The sequence below is a fragment of the Miscanthus floridulus genome, chromosome 17 (assembly GCF_019320115.1).
Source record: "Miscanthus floridulus cultivar M001 chromosome 17, ASM1932011v1, whole genome shotgun sequence".
Taxonomy (NCBI): domain Eukaryota; kingdom Viridiplantae; phylum Streptophyta; class Magnoliopsida; order Poales; family Poaceae; genus Miscanthus; species Miscanthus floridulus.
Genome location: NC_089596.1, coordinates 96,192,374 through 96,207,831, shown reverse-complemented (window position 1 = coordinate 96,207,831; position 15,458 = coordinate 96,192,374).

Here is a 15,458-nt window from a genome sequence, read left to right as displayed (position 1 = left end):
AGGGGTATTCCGGCTTAAAAAGATATTTTCACGTAGATTGAAAAAAAGTCCGAACCCCTGCCGCATCCATACACAAGTGGGATTTTTTTTTATTTTTAACACTTTTTGTAAACTAATTTTAAATCTAACACTGTTTTATTTTTTTTTTCAAAACTAACACTTTTGGTCGCGCCTGTTTCTCTGGTGCGACGAAACAACTGTGCCGCGCCATGCATGGTGGCGCGTCGAGGGGGTGACGTGGCGACGACCGGGGCGCTGACCGGTGACGTGGCATGGTCTATCACGCCATCGATCTTAGCGCGGCACTGACGCGCCAAGACCCACGGCGCGGCAGGACCTGGACGTAGACCGAAGCCGACCAGCTTCAATTGCAATTGAACGGGAGCTGAACAACTACAAGTGCGGTGACGCATTGAAACGAATATGAAGCAAATAAATAAAGTCCGTGCGCAAATTGACAAGTTGTCACATAACATTTGTATTAGTTCGACATAAGCTCAACATAAGTTTGACATAACCAACTAAGTCTGCAAGTTTCGGATGACAATATTCGTTCGACGTAAGTTCGACATAACCAACTAAGTCCTAGGAGCGTAAGAAACCATCGGACGTCTCTGTCTCTTTGAATTTATAGGCAACACATTGGGAGTGTAGCTAATGTCGGTATGGTCACGTTGCCGGTGCGTACGGCTCGTACCCTGCAGGTATATGATATGCACGATTACTTATATTCTTTATGATCGTTAGTTCATAGAGCCTACATATTTAAAGAAACTATCTTTGTTACTACATGTGAGGCTCTTTGGGTACCAAGCGGGGTATCACCATGCTGAGACATACCGATCTCATCCTGCTACCAAGGGTCCCACTAGTGGTATTGTATGCGGAAGCCCGAGGGGTCATCGTCGTCCTCATTTGTAGGGTCCTTCCCAGCGCTATAATGTGGTGGTGTACGCACAGCAGAAGCGGCACCTGTCACCGCCTGAGAAGAACCGGCTGGTGTCCTCAAAGAGCTAGAAGACGTGCCACCCGACCGCGCCGGGTAATCGGGTTCCACCCAAGGAGTGTCTATGCAGCTCAACTTCTGAGCTAGCTTCCCGCAGCTCTACTTCACCTTCTGTATAAATAGACGTTAAAGTTAGTGTATTTTCCAAACGCATATACACTAAAAAACATTTTCAGAACGAACAAATTTATGTTTACCACCACAAAAAGCCTCGAGAACGCCTGGCCCCTGTCCTCTAGACTCGTGAAGCCGAAACACTGCATCGTTGGACAACCCTGACAATTATGTCGCCTGGATACAGAAACGTGGTTGAACAGTTTTAGTGCACATACTTAATACCAAATGGATAACAAATTATACCATTCGAGTATCTTACCACGTATCTTTAAAGCGGGGCTCTCTGTAGTTGTGTATCATCCCTAGTGGCAACGTCGTACACATCTTTGATCACATCTTCGCCATCATCCTCGTCAATCGCCTCCTCAGTGTACGGGGGCTTGATATGTGTCCTCATAGACCTGTAAAGCCACCGTAGGTACTTGTCGAAGGTGTGCTAGTCGTGTGGGGGACCCGTATCGACCGACTATCGGTCCCTCGTCTGCCACAACTGGATGTACGCGTTGTGTGTCATACGTCAATCCTTGGTCTTATACCTCTTCCTGCGGTCATACCTATAACAAAACGATTGTTAGTTGTACCATACACACCTCTAAATTGTAGCTTTGTTATTAATCGATAACGCACCCGTGCAATTCTTAGTTGGAGTAAAGCGGTGGTGGGTAGCCTATCATTCTTCCAAACTGCTTGCAAACCCTGATGGGCAAGTGAATCTCGACCACATGGAAGAAAATAAGAGGGATGTTGCAGCGATACTCGTCTGACTCATCCCTATTGATAGGGCTCAGATAGTTCTGGAGCTCCAGAGCATCCTAAGGACACCAATGCACCTGAACATTTCAAAATTGAGTTAGGTTGTGATATAGTGTACATCGAATAAGACACATGTGTGATAGTAAAGAGAGCATAACCTGGTGCTGTGTTAGGACGTCAAGACAGTCCGTGTACTCCATGTACTTGTGCCTCGCATTCTCTCTAACTAACTCTACTTGTGTCCAGATATACAGAGCTGTAGGGAGTGTATCCTGCCCGTTCCAATGATGCATCGAACACGATAATGAATTAGCCATTTGAAAGGATCAAGATGCCCAAGAGGAGGGTGAATTAGGCTAATTCTAAATTTTCTTGCAATAATCAAATCCTACGGTTAGCCCAATTAACCCCTTGTGCCTAGGAAAGTGTATCTATTAATCTAACGCACAACGGACTTGTAACCTATGTTCCAAACTTACTCTAGCAAGGCAATTTTATGAATGTAAAGACAAGTATTGAATTGCTCAAAGTAAATGCTCGAAGTAAATAGAGAGAGAGAGGAACACGGCGATGTTTTACCGAGGTATCGGAGAGTCACCACTCCCCACTAGTCCTCGTTGGAGCACCCGCGCAAGGGTGTAGCTCCCCCTTGATCCGCGCAAGGATCAAGTGCTCTCTATGGGTTGATTCTTCGATACTCCATCACGGCGAATCACCCAAAGCCGCTCACAACTTGAGTTGGGTCACCCATAAGCTCCGCCGGGTGATCACTAAGCTCCTAATCACCACCAAGCCGTCTAGGTGATGGCGATCACCAAGAGTAACATGCACGAACTCTCACTTGACCACACGAAGCCTAATGAGAAGATGGATGCACACTTGGCTACTCTTGATTCACTAATGAGGCTACTCTCTTGGATTCTCAAATCTCAATCACCTCACTAGGACCTTACTCTTCTTGGCACTCACAAACGTGTTTCTCAGCTGTTGGAATGAGCAAAAGTAACTCCACACACGAGTGGAGCTTCTATTTATAAGGCAGACTGAAAAATGAACCGTTATGAGCTTCTACGGGGTGACCGGACGCTCCGATCGTACTGACCGGACGCTCCGGTCAGTTCAACCCGCGAACCAGTGAAAATGTGTTGACCGGACGCTGGCAGGGTCTGGTCACCACTGACCGGATGCGTCCGGTCATATTAAACCCTTACTAGAACCTTACTGGACTCGACCGAACGCCGCCCAATTCACCCCCCCTCTTAGGCATCTTGATCCTTTCAATTGGTATCAGAGCCTCGTGCTCATATTTTTAAGCTTAACCGCTTAGAGCAAGATGTCTCACGGGGATGGACCTCCTCCTATCTTTGAGGAAGATGACTTTCCATATTGGAAAATCCACATAGAGGCGTACTTAGAAGCTCTAGACGTTGGTATTCTTAGAGCCGCCTCATAAGGCTTCCCAAAACCTCGGGATGCTACTAACCTACAAGGCGATGAGGTTAATTATGAAAAATGGAATGCAAAGGCTCGCAACACTATCTTTAGAGGCCTTTGCAAAGATGTGTTCAATCGTGTAAGGAACCACAAAGACGCCCATGCACTATGGTCGGACGTTTGTGCGCTCCATGAGGGAACCAAGAGTGAACGTGAGGAACACTATCATCTTGTGATTAAAAAGCTAAATTTATTTGAAATACTTCCCAAAGAAAGTGCTAATGAGATGTATTCTCATTTAAATATTCTTGTAGAGGAAGTCAATGGGCTTAGACTTACTCAAATGTCACCATCCGACGTTGTGAGAAAGATCTTGAGTGTCCTCCCCATTGACAAATATGGGCACATTGTGACCGTGCTACATCAAGGTGATCTTTCTGCCGCTACACCGACACAAATCTTGGGAAAGATCAATGCTCATGAGATGTACATGCACATCACGTCACAAGATGGCTCATCCTCTACAAAGAAGAAAGAGAAGGACTTAGCATTCAAAGCTAGCCAAGATAAGGGCAAAGTAAGACTTGAGTATGAGAGCTCAAGTGATGAAAAAGATGATGAAGAAAGTCTTGCTCTCATGGTGAAGAAGACCGCCAAGATGCTAAAGAAGCTAAACAAGAGTGGCATCAAGTTTGACGGCAAGAAGAAGAAGTTCTTCACTAGCTCAAGAAGAAAGTCAATCTCCGAGATGGATTGCTACAATTGTGGCGAACTTGGCCATCTAGCTCATCAATGCACAAAGCCCAAGAAAGACAAGTTCAAGAACAAGAACAAGGGCAAGAAAGATGACTCAAGCAATGAAGATGGAGATGAGAAGAAAAAGAACAAGCCATACAAGAAGAGATATGGCAAAAAGAGGGACTTCTACAAGAAGAAGAAGAGTGGAAAGGTCTACATTGTCGGTGATTGGCTCACGGACATTGATTCATCAAGTGGATCATCCGATGATGATAGTGACAATGAGAAGGTGGCCGCCATTGCTATTGATCTTATATCTTCACCGCCACCATCGCCATCATCCTCTACACACCTATGCCTTATGGCCAAGGGTGAACGTAAGGTAACTAAGAATGATGATAGTAGTGATGATGAGCAAGCTAGTGATGATAATAGCGATAGCGATGATGATGATTCACCTACATATGATGATCTTATCAAAATACTAAGAAAATATACTAAGATTATTAGAAAGAGTAGAGCTACAAATGAAAAGATTGATGCTAAAAATGATTCACTCTTAGCTAAGTACGATACATTGGAAAAGGCTAATGATGAGCTTAGAGAAACTAATGATGCTATATCATCCAAACTCAAAGAGCTCAAATCTTCTAAGAAAGAGCTTAAAGATAAACATGATAAACTTGAGTGGGTGCACAATGAGCTCATCACTAGTCACAACAAGCTAAAAGATGAGTATACAACTTTTAAGGTCAATCATGATACTCTTGTCATTGCTTAAGAATTTCTACCAAATGAGCCACATGATGCTACTAACCATGTTGTTAAGATTGATATAGCTACATCATGTGATGATTTAATTGATGAGAGCATTGAGCAAGGATCTAGTGGCAAAGGCAAGCAAGTGGTTGAGTGCAATGACTATGATGAATATGTCAAGCTCAAGAACACAAATGAGAAGCTCATGAAAGATCTTGAAGAAATGAAAAACCACAACACCATTGTGCTAGAAACTCTTGATCATGACAAAGAGTTGATTCTTAAGAATGAGAAGCTCAAAGAAGAAAACAAGAAGCTCAAAAAAGAGAAGAAAGATGATGCTCTAAAGAAAGAAAATAAGAAGCTCAAGTTGGAGAAAGAGCATCTCAAGATTGGATTGAGCAAGTTTGCTAGAGGCAAGCATCTCTAAAGTGAGCTACTCATAAACACCGTCATAAAGATGGATAGAAGTGGCATTGGATATGTGGCAAGTATAGAGAAGAAGAAGGCTCAAGTTCAACAACAACAATCAAAGCCAAAGCCAAAGCCAAAGAGATGTTTTGAGTGTGGACAAGAAGGTCACTTTGCTCATGAGTGTCAAACTCCACCGCCACAACCCTTGGCCAAGCATGCTAGACCCTTTGCATTCCATGCTCACTACATGCTTAGAAAGGACTCTAGTAGAAAGATGAAAGTCATGTTCTTAGGTCCCCTAACAAGAATAGGCCTAAGAAGATTTGGGTGGCTAAGTCACTTATTGAGAAGGTGAAGGGCCCTCAACAAGCTTGGATTCCTAAAGCTTAAATCTCTTATGTGTAGGTGAACTACAAGACCGATGGAAGTCATTGGGTTATTGATAGTGGTTGCACTCAACATATGACCGGTGATCCTCGTATGTTCACCTCACTAGATGAAGAGGTAGATGGACAAGAGAAAATAATATTTAGAGATAACTCAAAGGGCAAGGTTAAAGGATTGGGTAAGTGGCAATATCAAATGATCATTCCATCTCAAATGTGCTATATGTTGCTTCATTGAGCTTCAACTTGCTATCTGTTGGACAATTGTGTGATCTTGGCTTCCAATGCTTGTTCACCGAGAAGGAGGTTGTTGTATCTAAGGAAGATGACAATCAAGTGATATTCAATGGATTTAGATACAACAACTTATATCTAGTGGACTTCACCTCCGAAGATGCAAATTTGAAGACTTGCCTATTCACCAAAACAACACTTGGGTGGCTATGGCATAGAAGACTTGCTCATGTTAGGATGAGCTCACTCAAGAAGCTTATGAAAAATGATTTAGTGAGAGGGTTGAAGGATGTGAAGTTTGAGAAGGACAAGCTTTGTAATGCATGTCAAGCCAGCAAGCAAGTTGCAAATACTCATCCAACCAAAACTTTCATGTCAACCACAAGAGTGCTAGAGCTCCTATACATGGATTTATTTGGACCAACAACATATAAGAGTTTGGGAGGAAATCTCTATTGTCTTGTGATTGTTGATGACTATTCAAGGTATACATGGGTATTCTTCCTTCATGACAAATCCGAAGTTGCATCTTGCTTCAAGAAGTTTGCCAAGAGAGCTCAAAATGAATTTGAAGTGAAGCTCAAGAAGATAAGAACTGACAATGGTAAAGAATTTGACAACACAAACATTGAAGCCTATTGTGATGAAGTTGGGATCAAGCATGAAGTCTCCGCAACTTATACTCCTCAACAAAATGGTGTAGTTGAGAGAAAGAACTGGACTTTGATCACTCTTGCAAGGACAATGCTAGATGAGTATAACACCCCTGAAGCTCTATGGGCGGAAGCAATCAACACCGCATGTTATGCATCCAACCGCCTATTCCTTCAAAAGTTCCTTGGCAAGACTCCTTATAAGTTGCTCAATGGGAAAAAGCCGGACGTCTCCTTCTTTAGGGTGTTTGGTTGTAAATGCTCCATCTACAAGAAGCAGCAACACCTAGAGAAGTTCCAAAGACGTTGTGATATTGGTTTTCTTGTTGGTTACTCATCAAAGTCCAAAGCATATAGAGTATTTAATCATGCCACCGGCTTGGTTAAAGAAACATATGATGTGGAATTTGATGAATCTAACGGCTCCCAAAGAGCACATGAGAATCTTGATGATGTAGGTGATGAACCATTGAGGGAGGCTATGAAGAATATTCCGGTGGGAGACATCAAGCCAAAAGATGATGAAGATGATGTACAAGTCATTGATCAACCTTCTTCATCAAGTGTGTCACAAGATGGTGAGAAAGATGGAAGAGTAGAAAATGAAGATACTCATATCTCCCATGAGTAAATGGTGGTATAAGCACAAGATGTTGATGCTCCACAACCTCCTCCTTAAGTGGTCAATAGAAGAAATACACCTCTCCTACAAGATCATCCACAAGATCATCATCATAGGGAGTCCATCAAAGGGTGTAATGACTCGATCTCAAAAACTTACTTCATTTATTGCTTATCACTCTTTTGTCTCTTGCTATGAGCCTACCAAGATAGAAGAGGCTCTCAAAGATCCGGATTGGATCAATGCCATGCATGAAGAGTTGAACAACTTCACTCGCAATGAAGTTTGGACTCTTGAAGAGCGACCAAAAGGTGCGAGAGTCATTGGAACAAAGTAGGTATTCCGCAACAAGTAAGATGATCAAGGTGTTGTTGTGAGGAACAAGGCAAGACTAGTTGCAAAGGGGTTCTCTTAAGTTGAAGGTTTGGATTTTGGAGAGACCTTTGCAACTGTTGCAAGATTAGAAGCCATCCTTATCCTTATTGCATATGCATCACATTATGAAATGAAACTATATCAAATGGATGTGAAAAGTGCATTTTTAAATGGCTTTATTAATGAACTAGTCTATGTTGATCAACCTCCCGAGTTTGAAGATCCTACATATCCTAATCATGTTTATAGGTTGTCCAAGGCACTATATGGGCTTAAGCAAGCCCCAAGAGCTTGGTATAAGCGTCTTCGGGACTTCCTTATTGAGAAGGGCTTCACCATTGGGAAGGTCGACACCACACTATTTACTAAGAAGCTTGATGGGCATATCTTCATTTGTCAAGTGTATGTTGATGATATCATCTTTGGATCATCAAATAAAGACTCATGCAAAGAATTTGGTGAATTGATGTCGAAGGAGTTTGAGATGTCTATGATTGATGAGCTTACATTCTTTCCTAGTTTTCAAGTCAAGCAAATGAAAGAAGGCATCTTTATCTCCCAAGAGAAATACACAAAAGATCTTCTCAAGAGATTCAAGATGGATGAATGTAAGCCAATCAAAATACCAATGCCTACCAATGGACATCTCGACCTAGATGAGGGAGGTAACCCGGTTGATCAAACTCTCTACCGTTCTATGATTGGTAGCTTGTTATATTTAACCGCATCTAGGCCCGACATCATGTTTAGTGTGTGTATGTGTGCTAGATTTCAAGCTAGCCTAAGAAAACACATTTAATTGCCGTAAAAAAATCCTTAGGTATCTTAAGCACACACCAAGCATTGGTCTTTGGTATTCCAAAGGAGCTATATTTGAATTAGTTGGCTATTCCGATTTGGATTATGCTGGATGCAAAGTGGATAGAAAGAGCACATCTGGATGGTGCCATTTGCTTGGTAGATCACTTGTGTCTTGGTCCTTCAAAAAACAAAATAGTGTGGCTTTGTCCACCACCAAAACGGAATACATTGCCGTGGGTGCTTGTTGTGCACAAATTTTATACATGAAACAAACTTTGCTAGATTATGGTGTAGTTCTAGAAAAAGTACCTCTTTTGTGCGACAATGAAAGTGCGGTAAAACTTGCAAATAATCTGGTTCAACACTCTCGCACCAAGCACATAGATATCCGCCACCACTTTCTAAGAGATCATGTTGCTAAAAATGATATATCACTAGAAGGTGTAGGAACCGAAGATCAATTAGCGGATATCTTCACTAAACCGCTATATGAGGCTACATTTTATAGATTGCGGAATGAGCTCAATGTACTTGACTTTAGCAACTTCACTAAAAATTGAGCTTGTGTTGTCCCTTGCATTCATTGTAATATACAACATGTTTAATTTTTTGGCAATGCATATAGGGCTTGTCTAACATGGTTAAGATAACCGCCGAAAAGCGTATGAAGAAGCTTAACCTTGGATCAAGCTTGACAAGCAACTAGATTTACTTACAAAGTATTGCATATGCATGGATATTGTTTTGTCGTTTTGTTCCATTTGCCCTCTTATTGCCTATTTTCTTAAAAAAAAGGAATTATAGCCTAAGGCAAAATATTTTGAAAAATATGAGGGTTTGAGAGAGGTCACTCACATCAGTCCCAATTGGTGTTTATTTGGATCTTATTCAAGTTGGGACTTGATTGGGAACAGGCAGCGCGAAGGACCTGTGAAGATTTGCTGGAAAAGGACCACCGGACGCTGCTGTCCAGCGTCCGATCAGTTCACAGGAGGTGAACTACTGCTGAAGGAGTGACCGGACCCTATGTTTGTGCGTCCGGTCAGGAAGGGATCCAACGTCTGGTCGTTTGAAGAGGAAACAGGCTGTACTAACTGAACCCTGCCTGCGTCCGGTCATGGACCATCGGACGCGTCTGGTCGCCATTCCAGAGGAATTGGACCTCTCTGGAATCGATTGGACGCTGAGTGATAGCGTCCGGTCGCTACCATCGGAGCGTCCAGTCAGTGGATTTCGCACGGCATCAGGACTCTTTTCCGTTTCCTTATCTGTTGCGTTGGGGGGCCTATTTAATCCAATCCGGCCGTACCCCCTTGCCCCGCATCTCGCCGAACCCTAGCCAGCGCTGCCGCAGCTCCTCCGCGCCTCCCGTGACCGCGCGCCACCGCAAGCTCGCCGCAGTAGCTCCCTTGCCCACGCCGCCGAGCACCTCGCGCCAGCCTCGCACGCCACCGCGCCTCACCACACGCCCTAGCCACCGCGCGCCTCCTGCACCCAAGCCACAGCGTGCCTCCCGCGCCCAAGCCACCACGCCGCCGCAGCTGAGCCCGCAGCCAAGCACCTTGCCACGCCGTCATCGCCCACGTGTGCCACCGTTGGCTCCCAGGCACCGAGCGCCACTCAAGGCCGTTTCTAGTGCCCTAGCCCTACCTCCTCGTTGGTAAGGCTAGACCGTTGTTCCAATTTTGATTTGCTTGTGACCTAGATCAAATTGCAATGCACTAATTTCAAATCATTTAGGGCTTTCGATCTATCCTAACCCTAGTCGGTTCTGAGGTTTCCCCCGTGTGACACGTCTCTTCTTCTCTCAGATCGCCGGTTCGTCAGGTAGAAAGCCCGTCGTCTCAATTTCGTACCTATATTGCTTGCTTCCTAGGGCTTTCGCATCTATTAGATATATTGTATTTATTTGTATATCCATCTATTCCATCGTGCAGCGAGTCGGTGCCGTTGAGATTCTTGTGGCAGTTGTCAGTCAACTCGGAGCCAAGCTCGCGAGTAAGGATCGAGGCCAAGCCTCGGGAGTGACAGTTTGACAGTTGATCTTCGTCAGTGGCAGTTCATCTTCTTGTTAGATCAGATGGCTCGCACGAAGAACGTTGGTGGTGGTCCAGGAGATGACGATCGGAGGCCCCCGCCTCGCTAGCCTGCAGGATCAAAAGGCAAGGCAACAAAGCAGGTGACATCCAAGAAGCACAAGTACCCCAACACAGAGACAGCGAGAGCAGCAGCAGTCGCTGAGGCCATAGAGCGTGCTGAGAGAGGTGGTGCTCGTAGTGGAGTCGTCATAGCAGATCATCTGGCACTGGATGCTCAGGGCAGACTGAGGGAGATTGAGCAACTTTATGGTAGTCCACCTGGGACTATCATGATGGTAGGACGCCATTTGGCTATTGAGGAGCCTCAGCGTCAGGGGGAGTCTCAGCAGGAGCCACAGCAGCAGCCCTCACTTGTAGAGCCTCAGCCAACTCAGGAGACTCAGGAGGGCCAGCAGACCGAAGAGACCGAGCCAGCACCCTAGCTACACCGCTCTAGTCGTACTAGTGCTACAGTTCACCTAGGCTAGCTACATAGCATAGGTGTTCACACCCACCACTCAGACCACAGGGTCCGCCTCCAGTGGTACACCTTGACTTAAGGGCCACCACAGCCAGATAGGTTCGCCAGCTGAGGTTTGTTGAGTTTGACGTGTGGTTCCCTTCGAGGAGGGATGAGAGAGCAGCAGAGGGTTTCTATACACCGCTCTAGGAGGATTTCTATAATTCTTATCTTAATAGTGGGGCAGTGTTCAGATCTCAGAGAGTCTACAGTATAGAGTCTATTGTGGTAGCAGCCGGAGAGCATATCTGCCCCTACTTGTCATATTTACCGGGGCTCACAGATCTGATTGGACGGACATGAGTATATGTACCATCTTGGGTTCGGCAGTTTTATGCTTCACTCTATGTTGATCTGCATCACAACTTCATACACTTTGCATTCAACGGCAGAGACTATAGGGTGATGAGTTTTAGGGCCCGGGAGATACTGAGGCTATAGGATTAGCCTATCAGATTGCATGAGGTATGCTATGGACAGCAGGAGCCTCCCAGGTGCCCTCATGGAGGGTTGGTGCCCCCTACAGATCTTGTGCGCCATTACTTCAAGGAGCCCTTTGGTGAGGGGTCAAGGAGGAACCCCAGTGACTTTACTCCTACAGCGCGAGTGCTAGAGGCCATTATCAGGAGGACACTACTTCCCAGGTTGGGATACAGGGAGGGTCTGACTCGCTTACAGCTCTGGCTCCTTAATGCCCTGATGCAGCAGACCGTGTTCGATATTTGGGACCTCCTTCTATCAAAGATGGAGGATACTATAGCTGAGGGCTTCAAGGGTCGTAGACAGCTTCCATATGCACATTGGATTACATTCCTATTGCTTCAGTCTGTGCAGGTTAGGACCCCAGAGATGGTTGCCGAGTACAGAGGTGCCACCATAGAGTTTCTGGCTTATAATATGGCACAGAGGATCCGGCACAGCACACCACAGGCACCCGCTCGGCCCAGTCGTCGTCCAGATGTTCTAGAGTCAGCAGCTCAGTAGGACGAGATCATTAGAGGCATAGCCGCTACTGAGGAGGAGCAGCTTGAGGCACAACAGGAGATGACCGAGTCCAGTGACAGTTCGGATGATGATTATCAGCCGATTCCTCAGATGCCTCCATGCAGACATGATACAGAGGCCGGCAGTTCCAGCTTAGCTCCACCTGCACCGCAGACGGACCCCGCGTTGATTGCTATTCTTAAGCGGATGCAGCAGGATTAGGCACGTCAGGCTCAGGAGATGGCTACCAACTTCGCACAGTTTCAGGCTCGTCAGGATAAGTTCCAGCGGCAGCAGCAGCTCCTCCAGTAGTAGCAGCAGCAGATGCATCAGCAACAGTTACTCATGCAGTAGCAGCTTATGGGATTTATACAGCATGTAGTGACAGCACTTGGGGCCCCACAGCCACAGCCTTCGCCCCAGCTTGCTCAGCCTGCCACCACTTCGACGACTCTAGCTGTACAGCCCAGTGGGCTTCAGAGTCAGGGACAGCCTCCAGCTCAGTTTACTTTACCTACAGTTTAGGTGTCCCAATGGTTGTCCTCACCAGTGGTTGCCCCGTAGTTCACACCATATCACACGGGCTTCTCACCGGAGCAGTTACCCTCGCTATTCGTGTCTAACACGTCAGTCTCCAGGAGTCTTGGGGCATCCTTCAGCGAGTTGACCGGCATGCCTACACCGCCTTATATACATATTGCCGGTCCTTCTACAGCCGCCCCAGTCACTATGACTACTCAGAGGCTCCCCTCGTTTGTCGCCTCATTAGATCCTATGACAGACGTCCCAGCAGCATCACAGGCAGCACCTGCCCCAGCTCAGACCCAGATCGCTTCAGAGACATTGCCAGCCATAGAGGGTCAGTCAGTTCAGAGCTCAGGGTCAGATGATGATGGCGCCCAGTTTCAGCTTGCTCCTCGTACCTCAGCGCTCGGCTCATCCGCTGTAGCCCCATCGACCGACCCTTAGGTTTTGGTGTTTGACGCCAAAGGGGGAGAGGGTTCGAGTATGTAGACTCAGGGGGAGCGACTTTTAGGGGGAGCTAGTTATCTATTATTAGCATACTATATACATTTGGAGTTCTATCTGTGTGATACACTATTATTTTTATGCATTTGTGTGTTACTTTCATGCATATTATTATATCTATGTGATAGTGATATCTATGTGATTGTGATATATGACATGTGTGCTCTCTACTTTGCATTATTTATACGTCATATCACTTGTGTTATGCTCATTTGCCTTTGCTTCCGCGTTTATACTTCGATGCAAATGAGCTTTGCTACTTGTACTCATGCTTAATTCATATCCTTTGAGTACATTATGTTGGCTTAGGCCATATAAGCTTGACTAACACTTTTGTTCTTATTGACAAAAGCTTATATGAACCAAGCTCGTCAAAAACCTCACTCTTTCACATACTCGAGGTGGTATTGTCATCAATCACCAAAAAGGGGGAGATTAAAAGCATCTAGGCCCCTAGTTGGATTTCGATGATTAATGACAATACAAGATTACTATGACTAACGTGTGTTTTGTAGAGACAATTAAGTTAGGTCATGGTAATGGAGATCAATTGGGCAATCAAATTTGTCATGCCCCTATGATGGAAATCATTTCGGTTTTCAAAGGATGGACGACAAGGTTAAGGATGACTAGTTCTAAGTGTCGATTGGAGTTGGAGTGACACTTAGAGTAGTTTAGGACTTTGTTTTTTCCTTTGGCCATACTATTAAGGGGGGTATGGATGGGTAGCTTGACCTAGGTGAGTCTAGTAAGTTAGGTGTGGTGCACACTTGTTAAAACTAGCTCTAGGTAGCTCCTACGAATGCCTAAGATCCTTTGGAGCAAACTTCATTCATATATGATCGAGAGTTGGAAGTGAATGGAGGGTAAAATACTGACCAGACGCTGGCTCTGGGGCGATCGGACGCTGGCCGTAGGGTCCGGTCAGTTTATTTGATCAAGCAGATTGCGTTCGGTGCGACCGGACGTTGGAGAGGTTAAGTGACCGGACGCTGAGAGGTAGTGTCCGGTCGGCTCCAGTAAGGTTCCAGATAAGGGAATCTGCGACCGGACATGTCCGGTCAGTACTGACCCTCCATTCACTTCCAACTCTCGATCATATGTGAATAAAGTTTGCTCCAAAGGATCTTAGGCATTCATAGGAGCTACCTAGAGCTAGTTTTAACAAGTGTGCACCGCACCTAACTCACTAGACTTACCTAGGTCAAGCTACCCGTCCATACCCCCCTTAATAGTATGACTAAAGGAAAAAAAACAAAGTCCTAAACTACTCTAAGTGTCACTCTAACTCCAATCGACACTTAGAACTAGTCATCCTTAATCTTGTCGTCCATCCTTTGAAAACCAAAACGATTTCCATCGTAGGGGCATGACAAATTTGATTGCCCAATTGATCTCTATTACCATGACCTAACTTAATTGTCTCTGCAAAACACACATTAGTCATAGTAATCTTGTATTGTCATTAATCACCGAAACCCAACTAGGAGCCTAGATGCTTTCACCATTAATAATTTTATCATATGTAACTGCCTCGAAGAATATAGTGAATCGAAGTACTTACAGAGAAACCAGTAACAAGGGGCCTCCCAACGAGTCATCATTCCCAACACCAAACCTGGAGTACGTAGGAGCAACCCCCAAGGTTCGCAAACCCTGAGGTGCGACGACAGGCAACGCATAGCTGTCGATATGTCCATGCTAGGACTGCGCTTGCCCTAGCTGTACACCGCTATGTTATCCCACGATAGGCGTAGTATGTCAAGAAAGATCCAGCTGATGGTGTTGTCCGAGACATCTGAGAATAGGAAAGCACCAAGGAAGTGTCAGAACCACACTCTAGCGAACCTATCGATCTGAGCCTCATCAGCCTATGGGTCCAAGTAATCAAAGCGCTATGTGATCCACGACGATGAAACACCAGAACTTTTCCTAAAATTCACCAAAGAAAATAAGACCCGATGGCTGTAGGAAAGCAATGCAGGTATTAAATAGGCTTTGAATTGCTCACTTATTTTTCTTGGAAACATCAGCCAATGAACTGAGCCACCAGCTCCCTCCAATGATCGTTGTCAACTGTACCTGTCACTAGAAGCCCCCCCAACCGAAGGCCAAAGATAGCATTCACGTCCTACATGATCAAGGTCATCTCGCCGCAAGAAAGGTGGAACGTGTGGGTCTCAGGCCTCCACCTGTTATAAGAATAGAACGACTGTTAGTTACCTTAAATTTGTTATAAGAATGTTTACGTACAATGAAGGCACTTACATCTGTCTATAGCTGCAGTAGTAGTGCTGGATCAAGGGGCGAAAGACCGTAGTAGACAACAAGGACAAGCTCGAGGAAGCCGGCACGCCGTATGTACGACACGTAACGCTCGTCCTACTGGTACGCCCTGGTGTACGGACGGGCCCTCAAAGGAGCCAAGGACTCCTCTGCGTCGGTGTCAGTCAAGAAGTGTGCTCGGTGCGGGTCGTCGTACTCCACCTTAAGAATGGGGTACAACTGTTGCTGCGTGGGAGGGACCATCCCGTTATAAATTAATAAACAAAGGG